Consider the following 25,077-nt stretch of genomic DNA (forward strand, 5'->3'; position numbering starts at 1 on the left):
CCTGGTGCTTTAAATGCTTTCCATGGGAAAGGAGAAGAGGGAAAGAAGAAAACCAAAGAGAAAATATGCCGGGAAGTGAAACTGCATTGTCCATGAAGTTTAGCTGATTGGGGAAGGATGTCTTTAGTCTCGTAATAAATTGTTCTGTTGTACTGTTGATGAAGACAGGATATTTATGCCTTGCATCTGCTGTATTTTCAACATCCTTGGTGTCCTAAGAGGACATCACATCCTGGGAAGGCAGAGGGGCTGATGAGAGCAGCACACACCATTAGAGGCAGCACCCGGTAGCAGTGGTCCTCCCAGCAGCTGGCGTCATTATAGGATGAAATGGTCCCTAATTGTGCTATTGATTTTTTCCCTCTTTAATGGATTATTCTCCCAACACACTTCCAGTTGAGCCACTACCACATCCCACAGACATGTTGCCAGGGATGTGCATCAAACGGTGCTTTAGAAGCCCATGGATGTGCTGCTCTGTGAGTTACTTAGCAGGTAGAGAAGCCCAGGAGAAGGGATCTCTATGGCCTTGGAGTACACAGGCTCACTCCAAATATGAGCACTGGGTGGGCACATTACAGGTCACTTCATTTCATTTAGTCTTTAGGAGGGCGAGGAGGTAGAGGCCGGAGTTAGAACCCAGCAGCAGTAAGAGATGGAAGATGTAATTGTATCCCCTCTGCTGCATGAGTCTCGAAAAGTGAGTGTGGGTTTTAGCACAGTGGATTGTAAACACCCTTGTCTCTCTCTGGACTGACCCACATGGGCCCCTGGCTGGGAGCAGGCTGCTTTCCCACTTGTGCATCCCAGTCAGCCTGCCCTGGACCTCAGAGCAGAGATCAGCATCGGCTTTCACGGGGGACCTCTTTGGCTGGGGGTTCAACTTTTTTCCTTTGTTCTTCTCATATTTGGAGTTAAATTCCCAGCTGGAATATGCATCTCCATGTACATGAGCCCATCTTTCTCTCCTGAGCTCCCCATGGCTCCTCCAGGGAGAATTAATTCCAACCTTAGGTTCCTCGGAAATGGGAGCACCTAGTGAAGAATGTGGCTTCTGTGGTGTGAGTCAGATTGGACTGGGTTCAGATCCAGACCCCACCACTGGCAAACTGTGACTGTAGTCTAGACGCTCAATCTCCCTTTACTTCAATGTTCTTTATCTGCAAAGTGGAATTAATCTTTATATCCATTTTCCAGGATTGATGTGAAGAATAAATGAATCAATTCATGTAAAGTGCTTAAAACTATGCCTGTAAAATCATGGAGGCCCGACAGATAGAGCAATTGTCATTATCGTCCCATCTGTGACCCAGGAGGAAAGGAGCACTGGATGGATATGGAAAGATTCTTTGGAACTTGAGAAGCAATAGTTGAGTGATTTTGTAGTTATATGTATATAGGACTCAATCCTATTGGAGACCTTCTGAAGACGTTCCAGAATGTTCATGACTCGTCCTTCTGAAGGACAGGAGACTGAGGCATTTATCACCTGATTCCCAAGCCCCAGCAGTTGAAGTGAGCCCAGAACGTATATCTCCCCCACATTTCTGGGTAATTCTATGAAGCATCATGGTACTCCTGGCTTCAGAGAATGCTCTGAAGAAGGAAAGCCCAGAGATATAGAAGGTTGTTGCCCTTGAGGTGGGACCCTATCAGTGTGCATGGGAGCTGTCCATCCCAGCTGCAGCTGAAGTCAGATGTGGACCAATGATGCATGTCACAGGGCACCAGGAGCACTTGTTACATCCTCTGATCTATTGATGCTCCAAATTAATCCTGTCAGTGCAACAGTGTTCAGTGTTACTGCCTTCCTCAAAACCCTTCAGCCACTCTAGTGTCTCCTGAGTAAAGCCCAAATTCCTCAGCCAGAATATCAAAGGCTTCAACATTCCAGCAGAATTTGTACCCAAACGGCCTTAGATTTCTTATTCACACACGTGAACTCTGCTCTAAAAAAGACAGTCTCATGGCCCTGCAGATGCTTTCTTCATACCTTCCTCCAATTCATTTTATCTGAAAAAAAAAAAAAAAAAAAAAACCCTTCCTGCCTCTTAACTAACCTTCCAGAACTGGAACCAAGCCTTCACCCAACATCATCTACATAGATCTCTCCACTCCATGAGATCTTCACCATGCTTTGTCACATGTGTATTTTTCCCAACAAAGTTCATATCCTCTCAAGATAATGAATATTGTCACTTACTACCTTTTTATCCCCTACAGTCACTATGATTGTGCATTAAATATTGTTGAAATGAATATTAGAATAAACAGAAGAATGCATTTCCCAGTAGTTGTGTTCTTTTGGTTAATTTCTGGCTCAATTTTGGAGAGTGAGGGTGTCAGTTGCCCAAAGTGGGTTATTATAAGGATAGGAAAATGATCTCATTCAGAGAGAGGAACCAAAAATACAGCTGGTCCGTGTAACTGGGAAACTCTCAGAAAAAGACTCTATTTCTCAGCAGCTCCATGGTCTTCCTTCTTTCTCTATTTCTGTGTTTCATATCTTTTTTCCTCTCTGCCTGTGTTGTCTCTTAATGGACTCAATGTAGCCACTAGCTCTGAGTCTCTTAGGTGCAACACCCATCACCAGTTGGAAAGAGTCTCTATGTCTCTGTTTCAATTTTTGTGAGAGAAGCTGATTTACCCAAAGCTTGCTGATGGGCCAGCAAGCTGGTTGGTTGACACTGGGTCAGGTGTTCAGTTCTGCTCCAATCTTCTATGGCAAACATGGTGATATAATAGAACTAAACATGGCCTCCTAGACCTACCCCTTCAGCAAGGATGATGGAAAGAAGTCCTTAGAAAACAGGTCTCTGAGTAGAGCAGACACTGAAAAATGCCTCCAGATATAAATAAAGATGAATTTGTCAGCACATTGGATAAGGTATGTGAACAGAATAAAACTCACAATATATAGACAAGAGATACAATTAGACAGTACAGTTGCTTGGATTTGCAAAATACTGGTCCTGGGAGAGCAGAAGATATAAGAACATTTGTAAACATGCCATGCTCTACCATTCCTGTCCTTTTGTAACTGTGGGATGCCTTTCACACATCATCTGCCACCCTGGTCAGTTCTTTCATCAAAGACTAGAACCACCTGGAAACAGTGCTATTCCCCTAAGCAAAAACAGTGGATCCTGCAGCAACATGTCTTCATTCATTCCTCATTCATTCATTTACTCATTCACTTAATCCTTTCTGGAGTTCCTTATTTGTCTCAACCCTTGTTGCATGTGCTAAGGATATAGCCATGAATAAAACAAAGACCCTGTTCACAGTTTCCACTCTGTCTGGGGAAGACCATTAGGAAATACTAATCACACAGACATCTGGTCAACCAGGGAGTGCATTATTAAGACAAGTAAAACAAGGTAAGAAGACAGATAGGAAGTGGCTATTTAGATAGGGTTTTCAAGAAAGGTCTTTCTGAAGAAGTGATAGTTAAGCAAAGATTTATGGTGCAAGAATGTTAACCAGGTGATGACCCATGGGAATGTGTGCCAGGCAGAGGAAACAGCAAGAGTGAAAACCCTAGGTTGTCATGCTTTGTACCTGAAACGTGTAGAAAAAAAGTCAGTGGTGAAGAGAAGGAATGGCTGGAAATGAAATCATAGAGACAGCCAGGGCCCAATTTATATACACACTTCCTAAGTGCCATCTTCTTTCATTTATTTATTTATTTATTTTTTATTTGAGGGAAAGAGAGAGCATGGGGAGAGCAGAGGGAGAGAGAGAAGCAGACTCCCTGCTGAGTGGGGAGCATGACTTGGGGCTCCATCCCAGGACCCTGATATCATGACCCTAACAGAAGGCAGATGCTTAACCAACTGAGTCACCCAGGCATCCCTCCCCCGAAGTGACATCTTCTATGTCAATATCTGGCTCGTATTAGGATTAAGGCCAGCTTCATGGATGTGCAGCCTATGCACAGGACCGAGCATTCAGAATATCCCCCAGTTAGAGGAAGGTTTTATGGTCACCATCTTGAAATACTTAATTTCTGAACAAGGTGCCCCACATTTTCATTTTGTCCTGGAGCCTACAAATTATGTAGCCAGTTGCTATGGTCTGAATGTTTGTGTCCCCCCAAATTTCATATGTTGAAATGTTAATGCCCGATGTGATGGTATTAGGAGGTGGGGCTTTGGGAGGTACTTAGGTCATGAGGGTGGAGCCATCGTGAAGAACTACCACTCTTACAAAACAGACCCTGGAGAGTTCCCTAGCTGCTTCCACCATATGAGGATACAGGAAGTTTTCAACACAAAGGGTACCCTTACCTGACCATGCTGACACCTGATCTTGGACTTCCAGCCCTTCGACTGTGAGAAATAAATTTCAGTTGTGTATAAGCTAGTTGGTCTATGATATTTTGTTATACATATCTGAATGGACTAAGATACTGATCTTGATTATAATTATTTATGAAGATGTCAGGCATTTTATTATTTTTTTTTACACTTTAATTTCCTGAGAACAGAGACTGTGTCTCATTTATGTTTATAAATTTTAATTTGTAATCATTCATTTTAGTTACTCGGTAAGTTGAGTACTGTTCATAGCCCAAAAGCAATGCACTGAAAGGAACAAAATTTGTTCAAATATTTAGAACAAATAACTAAAGAGAAAAGTCACCTGATATTCCACATGAGTGCAATAGCATTTGAAAGATGAACATGGAGCCTCCATTAATATTCTTTTAAAAGCTAAGAAATTCAGAACAGAGCCTAACCTTTGGAATAATGAAGAATAAATAATGGGGCTAATCATGAATATAGATAGAACAAAAAAGCAAAAGTGACTTTTTTAGTTCAAATAATTTTTTGAGTTCAAATATAATTTTTAGTCACTTTTTAAGTTCAAATGTATTTTTTCCTCAAAGTTCACCATCACTACTCCCTATTTCTATTGTGTCTACTGTATAAAATGCTGAATGTTCTCCTTTAGAATTAATTTCACAATAAATTCAAGTATAGCTGATCTCCACATGTCATTGAATTGGACAACCAGGAGGAAAATGGAGGGAAGAATCATTTATACCTGTGTTTTCAAGTTGGACCATTCTCCTGATTTGTCCCCCTCACATTTTTACCCTTAGGTTTCCAATGTTTCCAGAAATGGTCTCTACACTATTCCACAGCTACCCCCAAAATACATGGAATCCATCAGTCTCAAATGCTGATCAATACCAATGAATTGTGCTCCATTAAAACTTCCTATTTTAAAAAATATGTAAAGGAAAATTCTCTCTCTCTCTGTATTCTCTCTCTCTCTCTCTGCCTCTGTCTCTCTGTCTTGGTCTTTCTATCTTTCTCTCTCATGCACACTATTTGACTTGCTCACACTGAGCTAAACAAGAAACCAAGTCTCACCAGGATTACTTCTCCTTAACATCAAATGAAATCAGTAGTGAGTAAATTCAAGATGGAACTGGACCCTCCATTTTTTGTGACTGCAGTGATTCTTAAGGAAATATTTCAATAGTCTTATTAAGTTGCTGAGGCTTTCTGACCCCAATTTCTCCCATCAGCTTCTATCTCCTAGATTTGTTTCAGGTAACATGATGTGATTAACCCCCACCACTTTCCCTTCACTGTCTCCCTCCAAAATGAAAAACAGGAAACACTAAACCAATAACAAGTTATAATGTTCGTTTCACTACAAACTGTCTTGCAATCAATGTTTCCTGCTTAAGTTTTATATGCACATCCCCAACTTTTTGTTGAATCTGTCTTTGTGGAATAACTTCTGGCACCTGAAAGTCCAAATGTGGAAAACTGACTTTTCTTTTTTCTCCTATCTCTGTTATCTGGATGGCAAAAACCAACTTCTCTCTCTCTTTCTCTCTTTCCCTCTCTCCCTCTCTTCTCTTTTTCTTCATCTCCATCTTCCATCGAGTATTCTATCAATGGCCAAGTGGTTGATTCCATCTACATAAAACCTCCCTTATGGGTTTGTCATTTTCATTCCCATTGGCAGGCCTTGCTGTATCTGCCAGACTAATGCAGCAACCTCTCAACACTAACCAGACTGTCACATTTCTCGACGCCCCCCCCCCCAACCTACATTCTGCTGCTAGGGCTAGGATCCTACAAAAGTTGTCATCTCAAGCTTTTCCTTGGCTCCTCTGCCCTCCATACCAAGTAATATCCAAGATCATTAGACTGATATTAGAATCTCCCCCAATTTCTTCTTGCCTAATCTTCTATCCTTGCCTTGTAGGCCATAGTGAGTTGAGTTGTGTCCCCGAAAATGATATGTTTAAGTCCTACCTTCAGAACTTATAAGTGTGACCTTATTTGGAAATAGGGTCTTTGCAGGTATAATCAAGTGAAGATGAAGTTATCCTTGAGAAGACTGGGCCTTAAATCCAATGACTGTCTTCAAAAGAGAAAGAGAAGATTTGGATATAGAGACATAGAGGAGACCCAGGAAGAAGGTCATGTGATGACAGAGACAGAGATGAGTGATGTAGCTACAAGCCAAGGAAGAGGCAAGGAAGGACCCTATCTTAGAGCCTTCAGAGGGAGCAGGTCTCTGCAGACACCTTGTATACAAATTTCTAGTGTCCAGAACTGTGAGAGAATTTCTGTTGTTCCAAGCCACTCAGTTTGTAGGAATTTTTTAGAGCAGCCTTAGGGAACTGTACACATGCACACACTCTACTCTCCAGGTACATTCTCTAAACACATGCCCACTCCCTACCTCTGTCTGTGTCTTTGAAGCCTGGCAGAGAAATTCCTAGCAAGGTGCCACACTCCTCATGGGCTGCCCATGAGTTCCTAGCCTCTTCTGCTGTGACCTGCAAGGATTGAACTTTCCCACATGGTGCTGCTATTGAAATGAATCCTAGACCTCCCAGCTCTTCCCTGTCTCTGGAGGAGATTTTGAATGGTGGCAGTGGGAGCCCTCAAATTACTGCTGTTTGAAGACAGGACCTAAAACACGGAATGGCAGACTCCTTGGGCATTAACCTTTCTGGGAGCATGGTTTGCCTCTGGCCAGGTTGTGTGTGTAACCATGGGCTTCTACTGCACTGATTTCCTTAGGCCACACTTGTCCCTCATGAGGTAATAGGCATGTGACCGGCCTTGTTTCATGTAGCCTCCCCTGTCCTTGTGAAGTGAGCAGAGGCCCGCTTCCCCAGGAAGAAAACTAAGACCTAACAAGTGTGAGCTGGGGTCACAGGGAGCCTGTGTCAGCACAGTGCAAGCAAGGAGATGACTGACCAGAGCCATCAGCACAGACACGGTCTCCAGGGAGGGCAGAATGGTTGCTTCAGATGGAGGCCTGCTGCTCATCCAATAATAGCTCAGTCTCCTTATTGCCAAGCGTCTATAAGTTCTCATCCTGTTCAGTAAGTAACTTGGGTCATATGTGAAAAAAATATATAAAAAAAAAAGAGAGAGAGAGAGGCACTCAAATATCCAAAATTCACCCACCACTAGGCCCTAGTGGGCAATGCATTTGTACTGGGGCCAACAGGAAACTAGATTGTTGAACTCTGGCTGAAGAGGGAATTTACTGGGACTGCCCTTCCCTTGCAGGTAACTCCTACCACAGTGCCATCCTGATAGAAACAAGATGCAAGCTGTGAATGCAAGCCCATATTTGCAATTTTAAAACTTTCAGTAGACACGTGTTATGGGATGAATTTTATCTTCTTAAAATTCATAAGCCCTAACACCCTTACCTCAGAATATGTCTGTATTTGGAGACAGGGCCTTTTCAGAGGTAATTATGTAAAAATGAGGCTGTTAGGGTGTGCCCTCATCCAATCTGATTGGTGTTCTTATAAAAAAAGAGAATCTGGGTACACTGAGAGACACAGGGATGTTTGAGCACAGAGGAAAGGCCATGTGAGGACACAGGGAGAAAGTGGCTGTCTGCAAACCAAAGAGGGAGGCCTCAGGAGAAACCAGACATGCTGGCACCTTGATCTTGTGAGAAAATAAATCTCTGTTGTTTAAGCCGCCCAGTGTGTGGCATTTTGTTATGGCGGCCCCTGGCATGCAAATATAGATTGTGGTAGCAGGTAGGGAGATGCTTCTGTGACAAACACTTGAACAGGAAGAGGTGGCTTTGGACCTGGCTAATGGGTAGAAGCTGCAAGAGTTTTGAAGTGCACCTAAGAAAAGTCTAGGTTGCCTTGAAGAGACTGTTGGTGGAAATATGGATGTAAAAGGTCCTTCTGGTGAGACTTGGATGTAAATGTGGAACATGTTATTGGATGCTGGAGGAAAGATCTTCCTTGCTATAAAGTGGCAAAGAACTTGGCTTGATTGTGTTCTAGTGTTTTGTGGAAGGTAGAATTTGCAAGTGTTGAACTTGGATATTTAGCTGAGATTTCTAAGCAAAGTGTTGAAGGTGTGCCCTGGTTTCTTCTCACTGTGTATGGTAAAATACAAGAATAGAGGGATATACTGAAGAAGGAATTATTTAGCAAAAAAGAACCCAAACTCAAAGGACTGGAAAATTCTCAACCCATCCATATTGCAAAAAAAAATGAGTTTGCATGTTCTGGAGAGAACACCAAGGATGTGGCCAGGCAAGCATTTGATAAAGAGATTACGGGTATGACTCATGCATGCAATCAGCCATCTCAGCAGAAGTGGGATCAGAGATGGGATTATACTGAAGAAACATTGCCCACTTGGCCAAAAGGGGATGGGGATGGGACAAAATGAAGGAAGGTAGGGGTACTTCTGTGATTCTAGGGACAGAACAATAGAGCTATCCAGCTGTGAATATGTGTTATCCTTCAAGAAAAGGGAGGAATGACCCTGAAGGAGATCCAGACAGAGATTGGCAGGTTGTTCCTCTCACCACAGACCCCAATGTTCCAGGACCCCAGGGGTGAGGCTGTATTCTCAGTTTCAGAGAGCCACCCTGCCCCTCTGCCACCAGGGACTGCAGACACCTTAATCCCAGACTTCCAGCCTCCAGAACTTTGAGAAAATAAATGTATGTTGTTGGCATTTTGTTTGTTTCTGGTGTTTTGTTAGGGCAGTCCTAGCAAACGAATACACCACAATAAAAAAAGGAAAAAGAAATAGTTGAAATTAATTTAGCAATATATTCTTGACCCCCTCTACCCAAAATTATTATCATTTTAACATGTCATCAATATAAAAGTTATCAATCAGATTTTTTTTTTTTTATCAATCAGATATTTTACATTCTTTTTTGGGGGGGGGGCACAAAGTCTTTGAAATCCTTACAACATATCTCAATTTGGTTCTTGTCCCATCTCAAATGTCCCATAGTTGCTGTGTCCACACAACTAACACAGCCAGAGACCTCAAAACGATCCACCACTAATTGTCCCGTTTGCACCTATTTTTGGCAAGAAATTTTTTAGAAATGATTGGTGCCTATAAGTAGACACCAGAGTTTTTTTTTTCTAGACTTCTGCCTTACCTGTTGAGGGTAGGAACAGTTACTGTAAAGAACTTCTCTCCCAATATGGAAGTTGGAAGGAAATTAGGAAAGCTGGGAAAACCAATGATCCAGCCAAATTTTGCATCTTAAAGAATGTGTTCAACTTGAGTGCAAGACCAACAGAAGCTGTTCAGTTAAAACTGCCTGATATGAATACCTCAAGATTCCATACTGTCTCAGGCCCCAGATTCCTGCTGCTCCCCTGAAACTGGAATAATATTTTCTTCTCTTTGCTGTTGAATCCATCCACTCCCAGCTCAGATCCAGTGTCCTCTGTCCTCCATCATGTCCTCCACCCCCAACCTGCCACTGCCCTGCCCTGCCCCGACTCTCAGGATAAAACTGAAGACCATCCTAAGCCATCCAGGCTCTTGCCTGTTGCTCTAAAGTCAAGAGACTTTCACTCTCAAAAAAAAAAGAAAAAAAGTCTTTCATTCTCATGACATCCTGCTTCTATCTCACCCAACCCACTCCAAGGACTGTGGGTCTCAGCTTAAATCGTGCTTCCTCCAGGAAGCCTTTTTGTCCCCTCCACACTGGACCAGTTTTTCCCACTAGGCAATCTCCACATTTGTGTCCCCTCCCCCTTTGAACCTCTCAGTCTACTTCTTGTGTCAACAGAACCAAACTGGGCCTTCTTTTCCCTTTCCATAGCCCTCCCAGGATGGGGTCACATCTGAAAAAAATAAACCTATCCCCCAAATAGGCTTGAAAAGGGAAGTTGCAAGAAGGGGTGCAAGATAAGACTTTTTTTTAATTTTATTTCTCCACCGTTCATTCCCAGTGTTTCCTCCTGTAACTAGAGCACAAAGGTGCAAGAGCACTTGGCTCTGGGGGTCCCAAACAGACCAGGTTCAGCCACTCACTGCTGACAAAATCCTAAAGGTAGAGAGACAAGTAGTGGGGAAATGAGAAAGGAATTTATTTCAGTGAGGCCAATACCAGGAAGACAGAAGACTAACCCCTCAAAGTCTGTCTCCAAAGTGCCAAAAATACTTCCAGGTTTATGTAAGGAAAATGTGGGACAAGGGTTGGTGGGTATGTGCTGGTGGGCAGTGAAGGTCAAATTGGTCATTGTCATCATCACTGTCATGGGTAGAGTGTTGCTGGCTCAGGGCAGTCCTTGTTGCCTGAGGTGGGGAGAGGGGGTTTTGGTTCCCATCAGGGGATGCTTTGCCTGCAGGGTCTTTTGCCTGAATTAAGAGAAAAGCGGGAAAGCAGAACTTAATTAGAAAGTTTGAGGTCCAAATGGGGGTCTTTGAAGTCTTCCTTCACTCCCAGGTGAGGAAATCAACTCATCACCCTCCACCAGAATTCTTTAAAGAACTCTTTTGCCAAACTCAGTCCTGTCAGTCTTTGGAAACTTCTCCTCCATTCCTTTCCCATCCCTGCACTTCCCCTCCAAACACTGCTCTGGCATCTCTGTTTCTTCCAGTTCTGCATCATCCCAGGCAGCCCAGTAAAAGTACAAGCTGGAAATGGAATGGAGACAGTGATCAACCACTTGTGTGTCATTACCTGTAATTTAATGGTTATCTTTTCCAGAAAGTTTAAGCTCTACAAAGGCAAGGACCAAGTGTGATGATTTCACCAAAGGAGGCACTGATACATATTTCTTGATGTAAGATCTATTGTCTTAGAAAACTGAAGTATACACTATAGTTTTAGTAACTATAGTCACCATGTTGTACATTAAGTGACCAGATTTTTTTTCATCTTACAGCTGGAAGTTTGTAACCCTTGACCAATATCTCTCCATTTCCTCCACTCATCAGCACCTGGTAACTAGTCTTCTACTCTGTTTCTATGAGTTCAACTTTTTTAGATTCCACATATAGGTGAGATCATGCAGTATTTGTCTTTCTGTGTCTGGCTAATTTTACTTAGCATAATATTCTCCAGGTTCATCCATATTGTTGCAAATGGCAGGGATTCCTTCTTTTTTAAGGCTGAATAATATTCTGCGTATATGCCCTACTCCACATTTTCTTTGTCCAGTCATTTATCAGCAGACACTTAGATTGTTTCCCTACCTGAGCTATTGTGAGTAAAGCTGCAATGAACATGGGAGTGCAGATATCTCCTTGAGATAGTGATTTATTTCTTTTGGATAGATACCCAGAAGTGGGATTGCTGATCGTATGGTAGTTCTCTTCATGTGTTAGTTTCTCATCTCTCCATCAGAGTTTAAAAATCCAAGAGAGAGGATCTCAGGTTAAACTTCTTTGTATCTTTCCCAGCACCTAAAATAATTCAATATTCACTAGGAGACACTGAAAAGTAGCAGAATATGCCACCCCAAAATATGCCACTTTGGCATAAGAATTATTTTGAGCTGAAGGCAATTGAGAAGAAGCAGACATAAGAAAAGTTCTCTGCCCTCCCCCTAGCTGCCTAAAAGTAAATAAGCAAATTTAAATTTATAAAGATGTCTCCACCCTCCACAAGGAAAAATAGAAATTAATCACTGGAGATAACTCTAGATCCATACCAGCCCAGAGATGTCAGCAGAGGCATCTACACAACAAACCTTATAAAAACTAGCCCTCGTCTGCCATTAGTGTCCCCAAATATTTACCTCCCCACAATTTGTTACCCCTAAAAACTCAAAATCCTTTTCCTTTGTCCTGTCACTTCTCTGAAGATTGAATGTTCTTTTGGTTAAGATGCTTTATAAGACCGAGTTTTAACCACCCCTTTGAGTTACTCCTCACTGGGAACTCCTGTGTGTGTGTGTGCTGCCATGCACCTGCTAATAAGCTTCTGTTTCTTTTTCTCCTGGTGATCTGTCTTTTGTTAGTGTAAAATACGGGGCCCCAGCCAATGAGCCTGAGATGGGTAGAGGAAAAAAAAAGGCTTTCTTCCTCTCCCACAATGCTCAATAAACTATAAATAAGCAAAAATTTTGGAGGTGTTGATTATGATGATTTTTCTATTTTCTCACCCATCTTTTTTTATTTTTTGAGAGAGAGAGAAAGAGGAGATGGTGCAGAGGGAGAGGGGGAGAAAGAATATCAAGCAGGCTCCACACCCAGCATGGAACCCGATGCAAGTCTTGATCCCATGACCCCAAGAGCATGACCAGAGTGGAAATCAAGAGTTGGACGCTCAACCAACTGAGCCACCTAGGTGCCCCTCCCACTTTGATACCATAACTAGATACAAGCAAAAAAGAAAGGGGAGGAAAGGGCTAGGACTCACAAATGAAACTGTGGCCACTCGATTCTTGATTTGAATTTCTTCAATATGTTCCAGTGACACTTTAACCAAAATCAAAGCCTATCAAAGGTGACTGCAGAGATTATGTGAGGTTTCTACAACGCCTGCTACTCACATCCTGAAGCCCCAGAACACTCTGCCCCCAGCATACCCATCAAAAGACCAATGCACTGACCATCTCCCACCTACCAATTTTTTTTTAATTAGTAGACTTTATTTTCTAAAGCAGTTTTAGGTTTATGGAAAAACTGAACATAAAGCATGAACAATTTCCATAGACTAACTCCCCCACTTCAAATTTCCCCTATAGCCTCTTGGATTCTTCAGTTACATTTTTTACCATTAAACAATATTGATACAGTTTTATTAACCGAAGTCCATAGTTTACATTAGGGTTGACTCCTTGTGTTGTACATTCTATGGCTTTGACAAATGCATGAAGTCACAGTCCCACAATGACAGTATTCTGTCACTCCTTTCCAACAACCAATCCCTCTCAATAACTGCTCTTTTTGCTATCCCCATAGTTTCGCCTTTTCCAGGATGTCATAGAGTTGGAATCATACTGTATGTGTAGCCTTTTGAAATTGGCTTCCATAAATATCTGTGTGCAGGTTTTTCTGTGGACATAGGTTTCCAGCTCATGTGGATAAACACCGACGAGCACCAACGGCCAGATCATAGGGTAAAATTATATTAAGCTTCATAAGAAATGCCAAACTGCAACAAAACGTTTTTCTGATTGCCATTATCACTTTACCTCCTTTTTTTGGAACGATGATGTTTGAGAGTTAATCCGACCCACATCAGTCTTGTTAGAGCCACAAAAACAAAGGGTTAGGGAAGAAGGAGGAGCACCTGAACAAGAAAGAAAGAAGTGTGAGCTTCTTGCTTAGCCAGCTTCGAGGGAGAGCTTCCTGTTTTCTCCCCCGCGTTTCAGACCACACAGTGCTGCTCTCATGTCACAGACAAATGACGGCTGCCGACCGCAGGCTGGGCAGTCCTGAGCACAGCCTGGGCTTCTGAGTTACAGTGAGACATTAGGTAAAATCGACTCCTCCAGGGCCACCACAGGGGTCTGTGTCCTGCGCAGCGCTCTGGACACAACATGAACAAAAGCAAGAAGAATCCTTCCCCTATGTCTTGGTTGACATACATGTAACAGGCGAGTCTGAAATAATCTCGTCTATAATCATCACAGCACAGGGCACCAGGCATCACTGTCAATGCCAAAACCTTGAAATTCAACCAAAGCGGCAGTTTCTGAAAGCTCCTTCCCTCCAGTCTCTCCTGGCTAACCCCAAACAGGGCATGTGTCCTTCTCAAGTGAGGAGGGCTGAGCTGCACCCGGATTTGGGGCCACTTGCCACGTAATCTTAGAAACTTTGCTGGCTTCCCTGTCTCTCATTGCCTCCCACCTCCAAGGTTGGCAGCCAACCTTAAACGGGAATAACATCGAAAACCATGTGAGCCACTCAGACAAAACACAATTTATAATCTCTTAATCACTACCGGGCTAGACAAGCGTCTTCCAACACAAAGTTCCCACACATCCTCCGTTCCTTTTATTTCACTCCCACGAAGCCACAAAGTCCCTCCATGGAGACATTGCAAAACCTCTGTACCAAGGGGATGGAGCTTTCAGCCATTTGCAAGTCTTCATGGGAGCTTTGGTACAAAACTACAGTTTAGCATGTTGCGAAGGCTCTTTCCAAAAGGACTGAGTGACACTGCACAGGTAAGGTGTCCTCCAAAGACCAATTTGCAGGTGGCACCTCGGTGCGGGGTATGTTCGCGCTAGAAATCTGGGAAGCTGGACCAGGGATCCACAGCTGGCTCCTGCTACAGCAAAATGCATGTCGATTCAGAGACAAAACGCAAGCACTGTGCACTTCAGTTTTCTTTTCTCTTGCAAAGGAATTGCCCTAAGGGTTCCCATTAAGCTTATGATAAACTAAAAAGTTAGTTTGTATCTTAGGTCAATAGATGTCAAAACAAGCCTATCCTTTATATCGGTGTGAGTTAAAATATGCTCCTCCTCCCTTTTTTTAACCTGGAAGAGTCCCCCTGAATTTCCAAATAGACCTCCACTTTTTTTTTTTCCATAAATCACAACAGAGCTTCTTTGGTGGCAAGCCATGGTCTCCTGCTCTCAGACAGAATCTTTGCAGCAAGCCTGGCAGGCACGCACATCATCCACACCACCTCCTGCCCGCACTTTTTTTTTTTTTTTTTTTTTTTTTTTTTGCCTAGAGCAAGTATTGAAGTATAGAGGCTTCAGATGTACTCTGGATTCCATTACAAAGAAAAACATGAATAATGCATCAGCGCCTCCAGCTTTTATTTAATCTCAATTGGTGGGAGAAAGAAGTGCAGTACTGTGTCCAGCTGTCCTCCTGGCCCTGGAGGCTGGGAATGCAGGACTGAGGGACCCATGAGACCCACAGGCAGTGTGCATGGCTGAGCCTTTCAGCGAAGCAGCCCTGCTCAAAGCTCTGGACCCTGGATCCAACTCACTGTGGACTCTCCTCCATCTAGTGAGGCTGCAAAACCCAATTTGGAGCTTGCACAGCACAGGAACCCAAGAGTTCTGGCCTCCTCTTTCTGTCTTTATAAAGCCATGCATATTCTAATAAAATGCACAACCTATCCCACAAAATAAAAGATTATGATAAAAGTCCACCTAGTCTATGGAAATGAATGGATTCTGTGTCTCATAGGCAAAGTCCTTTAGAACTTATGCACACGGAGCATGACATATAGGCAAATTGTCATCACCGTCCATCAAGGGTAAATCATGATGATGGATAGCTTTTAAATATAAGACATTGTAATGCTTTTTCATTTCCGGGGATGGAGGTGGATGGCTTGCATGTCTATGCTAGGAATTTTACGTTAAATAAGGTGTAAATGTTGGGATATGAGAGTTAAATTGCCGGGTAAAGAGGTTTCGTACATGTATACACATGAATAACTTCACAGTTTAAGATAAGTACCAAGTGTAGAAAATCCAACTACTCTTCGGAAATAAACGTGGAATCAGAAGTAGAAATGGAAGCAGAAGCTTTAGGTAAGATAAGATTTTGAAAATAATCAGGAATGTAAATTTAGCTGGACTTTGGGGCATATCGTGTCTTTTTCGTGGCGCCGACTTTTCATGTTTGGTGGCAGGAAATGCTTGGTCGCGTACGCACACACGCATGCAATCATTTTCAACCCTGCTAGAGTCTGGTTCTTTATATTTTTGATCACTAGCCGAAGCACTTGAGTTTCTTTGCAGACCAAAACAAAGGCTTAGCACTTTGAGAGTTGTTTTATTTTTACAACCTTGGCAAAGCAAGTGTCATTGATTAAATGTCTGAATTCCAGGAGAGAGAGATAAACTTGGCAGATTCCGGCTTCCCGAGGATGCTGGACTGGCCCCAACTAAAGTAGAGATTCCAAGGGATGCTTTTTATTTTAATGCATGCTAATAGATGTCCTGTGGCTTGTCACTGGGTCTGGGGCTGGGGGCCAGTGTGTGGGGTGGACGGGATGAGGGCAACACGTGTCCGTACATGCATACGGTAGGGAGAGGGAATCTTGAAGACAGGAATCTGAGCGGCTGTCCCATTCATTATTATCTCTCATGGCAAGCAACATTTGCCCACATCAGGACTTAATAACTGTTGTCCTAGCCTGTCCCAAAGTTGCAATTCACTTCCTTCATTAGCTTTTTTAAAAATAATGGACCCAAGTTCCATTTCAGCTCAAGATCACTTCTGGATGCTTTTACTGTTTTGACATTGGTATGAACAGCTGGATCCAAGGAGATACAGGCTCTCTATGGTTTCAACTGCAGTCCACACTTGGTTTTGATTACTTTATTAACCCACGAAATCCCTTGGGAAGAGGGGGCTAGAGTGGGGAAACACCTGAATTCTTTTGTCTTAACATTTCAGTATCGCTATTCATAAAAACTGCTGAGACTTCAATCTCCCTATCTCTCTTGCCAGTAAAGGAAAGTATGTTTTTAAGTGTTTGGAAATAAGGGAGAGTAAATGTGTTTTAAATATATTTCAGGCAAACACACACGCACGTGTGCACGCACACTGGCCCGTTATTGCTCTCTGCTACTGCGTGTCCAGAGGCTAGGAATCCAGCTTGCTCTTTGAGCCCATAACTCATAGGAGGTGGAACCCACTTTTAAACAAGATGGGTATAGCTGGGGGAATGGGAGTTTCCTCTTGCTCTTTGAACACCCCCACCCCTGCCCCCGCGTCTTTGGGGAAAAAGTGTTCGTGTCAGTTTTATGAGATGCTGAAACCCTCCCAGTACAAATTCTGCCCACATTATTATTTTTTTTTTCCAGGAAGGCGTTTGTAAACATTTAATAATAAAAGTGAAGTGGGCGCAACCCTTAGTTAATAAGAGCGCGTCTTGTGGCAAATGTGAAGCCTTGAGAACAAAACCAGAGCGATCTTTGTGCCCAGGCCTCTCCACCCAACATCAAAGTGCCCAAAGGCTCGGTTTAATCGGACTCCACCAAAATCTCAGCCAGGCAGAGAGAGTCCTGCTCACTCCAACCGCCAAAGGAACAAATTATTGTCTTTCTAGCAACAATCGCCTTCCTCGGGAATCCATAATTTTCAGCTTTTGGTAAATCTTCAATAATTTAGATTTCCCGGGGGAAAGTCAATATTAAATTAGGAGGTAATTATATAGCGTTTTACATAAAGGCCACATTATTATTGTTACATAAGTGTATTCTTTATTTGGAGAAATGTTAACCACATGTGTACCAACTCAGTTCCCAACAAATTTCCTTCCACAAAAAAGACGAGGGGCACTTACAGCAGCCGTATGATGTAAATAGATTCTTTTAAGAGGTGGAGAAACTAAGAAAGTTGACCATTTCCTGGAAGTGTGCTAAGTGTGCTTGATTCTGTTTTCCAAGCTTTCGTCTCTGCTCAGGTGATACAAACTATATGTCAGTGGCTTAGGAAAGAACAGTATTTTTATTGTAAAGTGAAAAATGGGTCAGAAAGCAAGCATTTCCCATTTGGTTCTCTTTTTTTCTTTTTCAGTTCCCCCCCTCCCAAAAAAATAAATAAAATGATGTCTTTATTACTAATAATGCTGCAAAATCGATATGTAAAGACGTTTAAAAGAACACAGTCATATTTTCGACCAGAGTGGATTTTCCAAGAAAAAATTCAAAAAGAAAACCACACTCCCATCTCCTCCCCAATGAACAATAGTTGGTCAAATAACAGATGATGTGTTGCCTGCAGGGTAAAAAACCTAACTTGTATGTTTGAGCTTGAAGGACAGTAAGTTCCTCCACAATGTGTAAATAATAAGGGGTGGCCAGGTCTCATGACCCAGGCAGCCGGGCTCAGGAAGGGACTTTGAACGCTCCATGATGCCGACCGAACTCCTCTGCAGGGTATATCTCCATATGAGGCAGACATGGAAATCAGGAGTCGGAATGAAACACAAAGGTCATTGTGGAGAACCAGGGCCATGACCTTGCACCCCGGGCACCTGCCAGTCTCTGCCATGAGAGCCTAGATGGATGGTGCCCCCTGGAGCTGTGCCTTATATAGTCTGTGCAGATGGGTAGGTCAGCCCCGAGGCCAGCTACTCATTTTACAAGTTAAGCAGTGAGACAGATTTCAACGCAACCTAAGGAAAATGTTTCTGGAAGAGCCAGCCGTCACAGGTGAGACTGGGGCTCGGGCGGCAGTGAGGGCTCGTTATAAAGGGTGTTCAAGCTGAGCCTGCTCCACCGTCTGGTCCGGACTTCCAGAGAAGGTTTGAAACCAGTCTCCTCCATGGCATGCCTCTCTGGCTATTAAAGTCTTTCCCAACCCTGAGAGTCAGGAGCCCATCGTTCAAACACAAGTCTTCAGGCTTCTGAACTTGGAATTGAGGCATGGTGGTGGTGGGGGGGGGGGGGGGACCCTGTGCAGCAATGGAAATCAAAACAGCTATTTTGAGAGCGCTCCTACTTAAATACAGGGCGAACAAAGTTGGTGACTCCTTTCCCAGCTGCTACAAAATGTAAATCATTGTCACAGATGCAATTTTCCCACTTCTTCCGCCTGCACTTGCATCATACCCAGCTTCCTCTTCACGCCATTATTTCAGAAATCGTTGGCAACTAAGTCACGTCCTCCCTTCTAAGAGCTGTTCAGGAGGTCCTGGCCAAGACCTAAAGGAGGTGGGAGTGGTCTGTGATGTGTGTGTGTGTGTGTGTGTGTGTGTGTACACAGATGTGCAAAAATGCATGTATTTTCTCAAAGTCAAAGAGTACTCCTAACATCCACACTTATCGGTTCAGTACTGCAGTCTGTGGAGACACTGCCCAGACCTCCCAGAGGAGCAATACAGGGGTAGGCAGGCGGGGGGGGGGGCATCTGCAACAGCTGGCTGCATCATGGTCCCCATCTACCCTCTCGCTTCCGCCAGAAGTAAAGAACTAGAAAAACTTGAGCCCGAAGTACTATTACACCAGATACTGAACCCAAAGATGATTGTATCTCAGTGATGGGACTCAAAAGGCAGTGTAGCAACTTCGAAAGATATGGTTTTTGGACTTTATCGTTCCTGAGTTCAAAGCTGCCACTTTGCAGCTGTGACTCTTTGGCAAATGTGGTCAATGTGAAGGCACATCAGCTCCTCATCCACAGACTGGGGGCAATGCCTCCCATGCGTCATGCCGATGTGAGAATTAACAAGTTGACCCATAAGATAGCTTGGCTCTGACCTCCTGGAAGGACACTGATTCAGGTGGCTCTATTTCAAAACAGTTACCAAAAACCTCCCCCTGGATGTCAGAGCAAGCATGGACAAACAGCATGTGCTTGAGAAGAGGGCTATACACTTCCTTGACAAGCTCAGCTACCTGTCAGTGTCCGCTCACAGACTTCCAGAAGCCTGTTAACATTCACAGAATTTGTCCTTGAACTAGCCTTGCTCAGGCTTTTCCATGTTTTGGACAAAGCAGTCAACGTAGCTCTATCGATAATTAAAATATCTGCCCTTTGTTGCCAACATCAAGCTGTGGGATTCATCTGAGACACTCTCCTTATGCAAACTTAGGAAATGAACCATTTCCTAGATAATTCAAGCACAAACAGAATGGAAACCTCAAAACACCTCTGCGACCAGTTATCTGATAATTTCAGGCAAAAGGTACACTTCAGCATGAATCACATCGAGTATAACTCTCACTTCACCTTCCTTGTGTACAGCAGCTCGTTACATCCGATGCCATCTGAGTAAAGTCGGAAATGCAAAAGAGGCAAAAAAGCATAAGCCCAAAGAAGTATTTCCTTGTCAACCCAACGCTGAACTCAAAAGTCAAATGGAACAGCATTCCTAAACTTTAAATGACACAAGATTTCTTATAATATTCTTTTAAGTACCAAATGAGCTACATTCTCCAGAAGAACAAAGGATGCTAGAAGGGTCTGCAGAATGTGGCGTCTAGCAGTCCTGCCCAAGGGGCACTGGGATGCTGCCCACAATGGGGCTGCCAGGCGAATTCCGCATCTTTCCAGGAAACACGGCTTTGGGGAATGATGTCGTAATGCTGTAAATATCAACCAGACCTTGTGACCTCCTCCCTCCCAGACCATTCTGTCCCTCTCTCTGCATCCCAGCATGTGGAGAGCAGAAGAGCCGAGGGGGGCAGGGAAGGAAGAGCGAGGGTGTCCGACAACAGGGAAGGCAAGAAGGAGAAAACCACATCCCAACTGATTTTATGATTGTACGTGGCAAAAACAAAATTGAACCCCTTGAGAATGTTTTGATGTGCGTGGCAGGCTCCATTCATTTTCCAGGGTAGGAGAAATGCAGGTCCCTAGGGTTGGTCTGTTCCTCTCATGACCTAGGCAGCCGGGCTCAGGAAGGGACTTTGAACACTCCATGATGCCAACCGAACTCCTCTGCAGGGTATATCCACCATATAACAAGTCTGTAAGCGAAGAGCAACATCTCCGCTCTGCCGCGGACCAGATGTGTGGCTGCAGGGACCCTGTAGCATCGACCTAAGTCTTGCTTTTCACATGTGCAAAGTGGGACGATAAAGCCCGCTTCAGGGGCACAGCTGCTGCCCACTGAGGTGGGTGGCCTTGGGCTCCAGAGGATGTTATGTATAAGCCAATCTTCATTTAGGGGAAGTTTTTATTTTCCAAGACCAACTTTATAATTCTCTTTGCTGTTGTTGTTACCCCTACCCCCCTCCACCCCCTTCTGCAAATAATAGGCTTCCTTATTCTGCCTCATGATAGAAACTTGAGCATACAGGAAACGTATGAAGAAGAAAACAAAAATCTACCTTCCTGTAATCTGAAGGAAACATCGGTAAAATTTTCTTCCAGGACTTTTTTAACCTTTTTTTTTTTTTAAACATTTAGGCTCATATTATCTCTATTTCTTTTATGTTAATTTCTTTGCATATTATTATGACAATTTTTTCCCATTGCAAGGTTTTTTTATTTGTAATATTTGTGGTTTGTGTGTATGTGTGATTATAAAAATAATACACACTGCCTAGAATCTGGCCAATTACCTCCTTCTTGTTTTATGAGAAGAAAAGGAACACTTACAATACCCAAACCAGCCCATCGCCAACAGGAAGGGTCAGTCCCCAGCCAGTCCCCAGCATGGGAACAATGATCACACTGGAATGGTGGACACCTTTCTTGATGAAGCCATAGGGCAAGTGTATTAAGGGTTGCATAAAGGGTAACTAGAGGAGATCCAGGCTCTGAATCTCTTCCCTGCCTGTGCTTGGGATGGTGCTTGAATCAGGATTCAGGAGTCACTGAGCTAGAGCTGCAAGATGAAGGGGAATTCTCGAAGAACCATGCAGCCTGCCAAGAAGCTGGAGTTCCTGGAGCACTAAAATGTAGTGCTCCTACCATACCCACCACAGATACAGTTCTGTGACCCATTTATTGAAAGGTATAGTTGTGTTTAAGGGAAAAAAAAAAGGAAAGCATGTAATTTGACAGGGGTTAGGTGTCTTGGAATAGAGACTTTATAAACAGCGAGTAGGAGAAAATGCTCAGAATTTGGAAAATAATAATCAAATGGCTGATTATAATCAAATTATTTAAAAATAACTAGTGGGAAAAACAGATGTATTTTTCATTGTATTTTTCTATATACATTTTCATGAAATTTGAATCATAAACACATTTTAATAAAATCAGCTTATACAAAGCTTATACAAATCCATATCCTGCTTTTTATTTCACCATATAACAAGCATTTTCATGTGTGATTAAAAATTTCTTGCAAACTCCATTTTCATGACTGCAAAATATTCTATCATGTGTTTGTACCAGAATTTACGTCATTGTGTTCATGGTTGTTGGGTGGCTTTCCAAATATTGCACAATTATAAATATCTCAGTAATGAATATCTGGGCTGAATGTTTGCATTGAGTTTCTCCTTACTTCCAAGGAAGAGATACCTCATGGGGAGTTCTGAGGAAAGGGTGTAAGTTTTGTTTTAAGGCTCTTGCTATGAACACAATGGAAGTTTTGGGAAGATTCTTCCACTTACAACCCCCTGCGCAATGGCTGAGTGTGTCCACATCATCACACCCCTGGCTAAAACTGGCTTAACCATAATCAATCTGCTAATTTGATGTGTGAAATGCCATTATGATTTTAATTTGCTTTTCTTTTCTTTTATTTCCTTGATTTTGACTTACAAGTGCCTGTGAAACACTTTGTTTTCACTTCTTTATTTGTATTTCTTCTGTGAATTGTCTTCATATCTTTTGCCTCTCTGGCCATTAGGTTTTTCATGTCTTTCTTACTGAGTGGTGTAAGTTTCTTAAATAGGATGATTGCTAACCACAAGTTGATTTGTCTACTACATTTGATGCAAATAATGTTTCTAGCTTGTCTGCCTAACAGTGTTGTCCATGGTATTTGTGACACTCAAATATCTTTGATTTTTTGTTGTTATCTATCTATTTTTGGGGAATTTTTAAAATTAGTTTATGCTTACAAAAGTATTTTCTAATCTGTTTGTCAGATATTCACATCCATTTTCTTATACCATTTTTGAAATGGTTTTATAGAAGGTTTAGAAAAATACAGAGTTCAGGAATTGTCAGAAGTTCAGAAACCAGAATTTGGAAAATCAGTTGACCATTAGCCATGGAAGCAGTGTTGGCAAACTGTGGCTGTTGCTGATTGAATTTTAGAAGCATGGAACTGCCACCTTCAGAAGGTGAGCTCATACAGTGTCATCAGCAGCTTAAAACTGATTCTGCTGATTACACCATCCTGCAACCAAAGAATTGCCAGTCCTCTCCTCTTTGGAATTTGGAACATAGAAATTTTTTATTCTCAATATCTATCCATCTCATTCTCTTCCACATTTGTCTCCTTCTCTTTCCTCTCTCTTCTATCACTATTCATCTCTCCTTTATGTTCACCCTATATATTCTGTCTTCCATATCTACCCATGTTCAACTTCCCTATCAGTCTTCAGTTAATGGATCTTTCTATGTCTTATAATCTTCCATTGATGTCTGTCTCTCTCATATCTACAAATCTGTCTTCTATATCTAGCTATCCATTCATCTACATCTATTCATTATTTCATCTCTTTACATTACCCCAGTAGTTTATAAAAGGTGTCTGGAATTTTATATTATCAATTCAGGTTTGTACAGTGTTGATTCCATATTTTACTATTTCTAACATGGGTTTCAATTGGCCTTCTGCCTTTTTCAGCTTTCTTGCAAATTTTAATCATTTTCTTTCAGGTCTGCCTGCATCTCAACCCTGAATCCTGCCCCTCTTCACAGACCTAAAGACAAAGCATGAGTTGATGTCCTTGTCCTTACCCCACAGACTTGAGTCCAGTGGTCCCTATGTCTCTTCTGGCTATACTTTATTGAGAGTGTTCTTTACCTACTCAGGGGCCTGATTATCTGAAAATGCTGATATTCTTGAATATTTTGGTTCAATTTGTTTTTATTCTCTTTCTAACACCAGATATAAAAACCACAACTTCAGAATAGGGAGTTTCTGAGATGGTTTCTGTCCCATGCCCTTTCTATTGCTAGTCACATCAGGTGCCACACATACCACTTCCCACATCTGCTCCAAGCCTGGTTATATTACCATGAACTGTAGTCTCAGAACATTTAAAATTTAGAGATGATGGGAAGGGTGCATCTCTGTAAAGGCTCTGTCCAGGACATTTCAAAAAAGGATCTGTCCAGGTATCTGCCCAGGACTTTTCAAAAAACAGTTCCTGATTAGGATGAGCTGGCTTCTCTGTTTCTGTCTCCTGAAGGTCCTGAGACCCTGAGGGAGCTGTTGACCATGACCATGGAAGGGGCTCTCACATTCACAGTGTGATGAGGTTCTTTACAGAGGGAAGGGTGGAAGTTCCTTATTAGATCTGGCAAATAGTGACACATTGTCCTGTTCTAGGCCTTGTTGAAATCTTTTTTTGCATATCTTTTCATATGTTAATAAATATTTGAATGTGCCTGGAGAAAGATGTATAGGGCACTGCTATCAATCCTAGAAGGAAAATGTCATTACGAAAGCTAGATGTTCCATCATATAGATGTACCTTGTGATTTTTATCCATTTCCCTATTGCTAGACTTTTGGTTTCTTTATATATTTTCTTTACAAAGGACATCCTTATGAATCAATCCTTGCCCACATTGTAGATTATGTCCCAAGAACAGACTTCTAAATTTCTCTTTTTTTTTCAGATTTCAAATTTCTAATCAGTGAGACAAAGAAATGGACATTTAGAGATTCTTAAAATATATTGGCAAACCACTTTTGAGAAGTTCTTTGCAGTTAAAGGGCTTACCAACAGTTTTTCAGAGTATCTATTACACTTAATCACTTAATTTCTGATAATATTGTTGGGTTGTTGTTGTTTTTTCTGATAATATAGAGTTAAAAAACAAGAGGTAACCAACACATTTAAAGAGAAGAGAGGACCCTGGGTGGCTCAGTTGGCTGAGTGTCTGACTCTTGATTTCAGCTCAGGTCATGATCTCAGGGTCATGGGATTGAGCCCCATGGGGGGCTCTGATCTCAGCTCAGTCTGCTTGTCCCTCTCCCTGTGCTTCTCCCCTCACTCCCCTGCATGCTCTCTCTCTCTCTCTCTCTCTCAAAGAAATAAATAAATAAAATCTTTAAAACAAATTTAAAAAAATAAAGAGTCAAAGGTATGGGATGGGCAGAAGAGTAAACTGGGCGGAGGGTGTGCACTCCAGTGAGAGAGCCTTGGTGTTGCAGGTGCCTTGGAGAAGATAAAGTTAAAGGTATAGGTCCTGAGGAAACTGGGGTGGTCCTCGCTGGGACAACAGCATCTGAGCTGAGGCTGGCAGAGGGAGCAGTCTTATCTAGAGGAAGAGCT

This window comes from Phoca vitulina, unplaced genomic scaffold (genome assembly GCF_004348235.1).
Source record: "Phoca vitulina isolate PV1807 unplaced genomic scaffold, GSC_HSeal_1.0 scaffold95, whole genome shotgun sequence".
NCBI classification, from domain to species: Eukaryota; Metazoa; Chordata; class Mammalia; order Carnivora; family Phocidae; genus Phoca; species Phoca vitulina.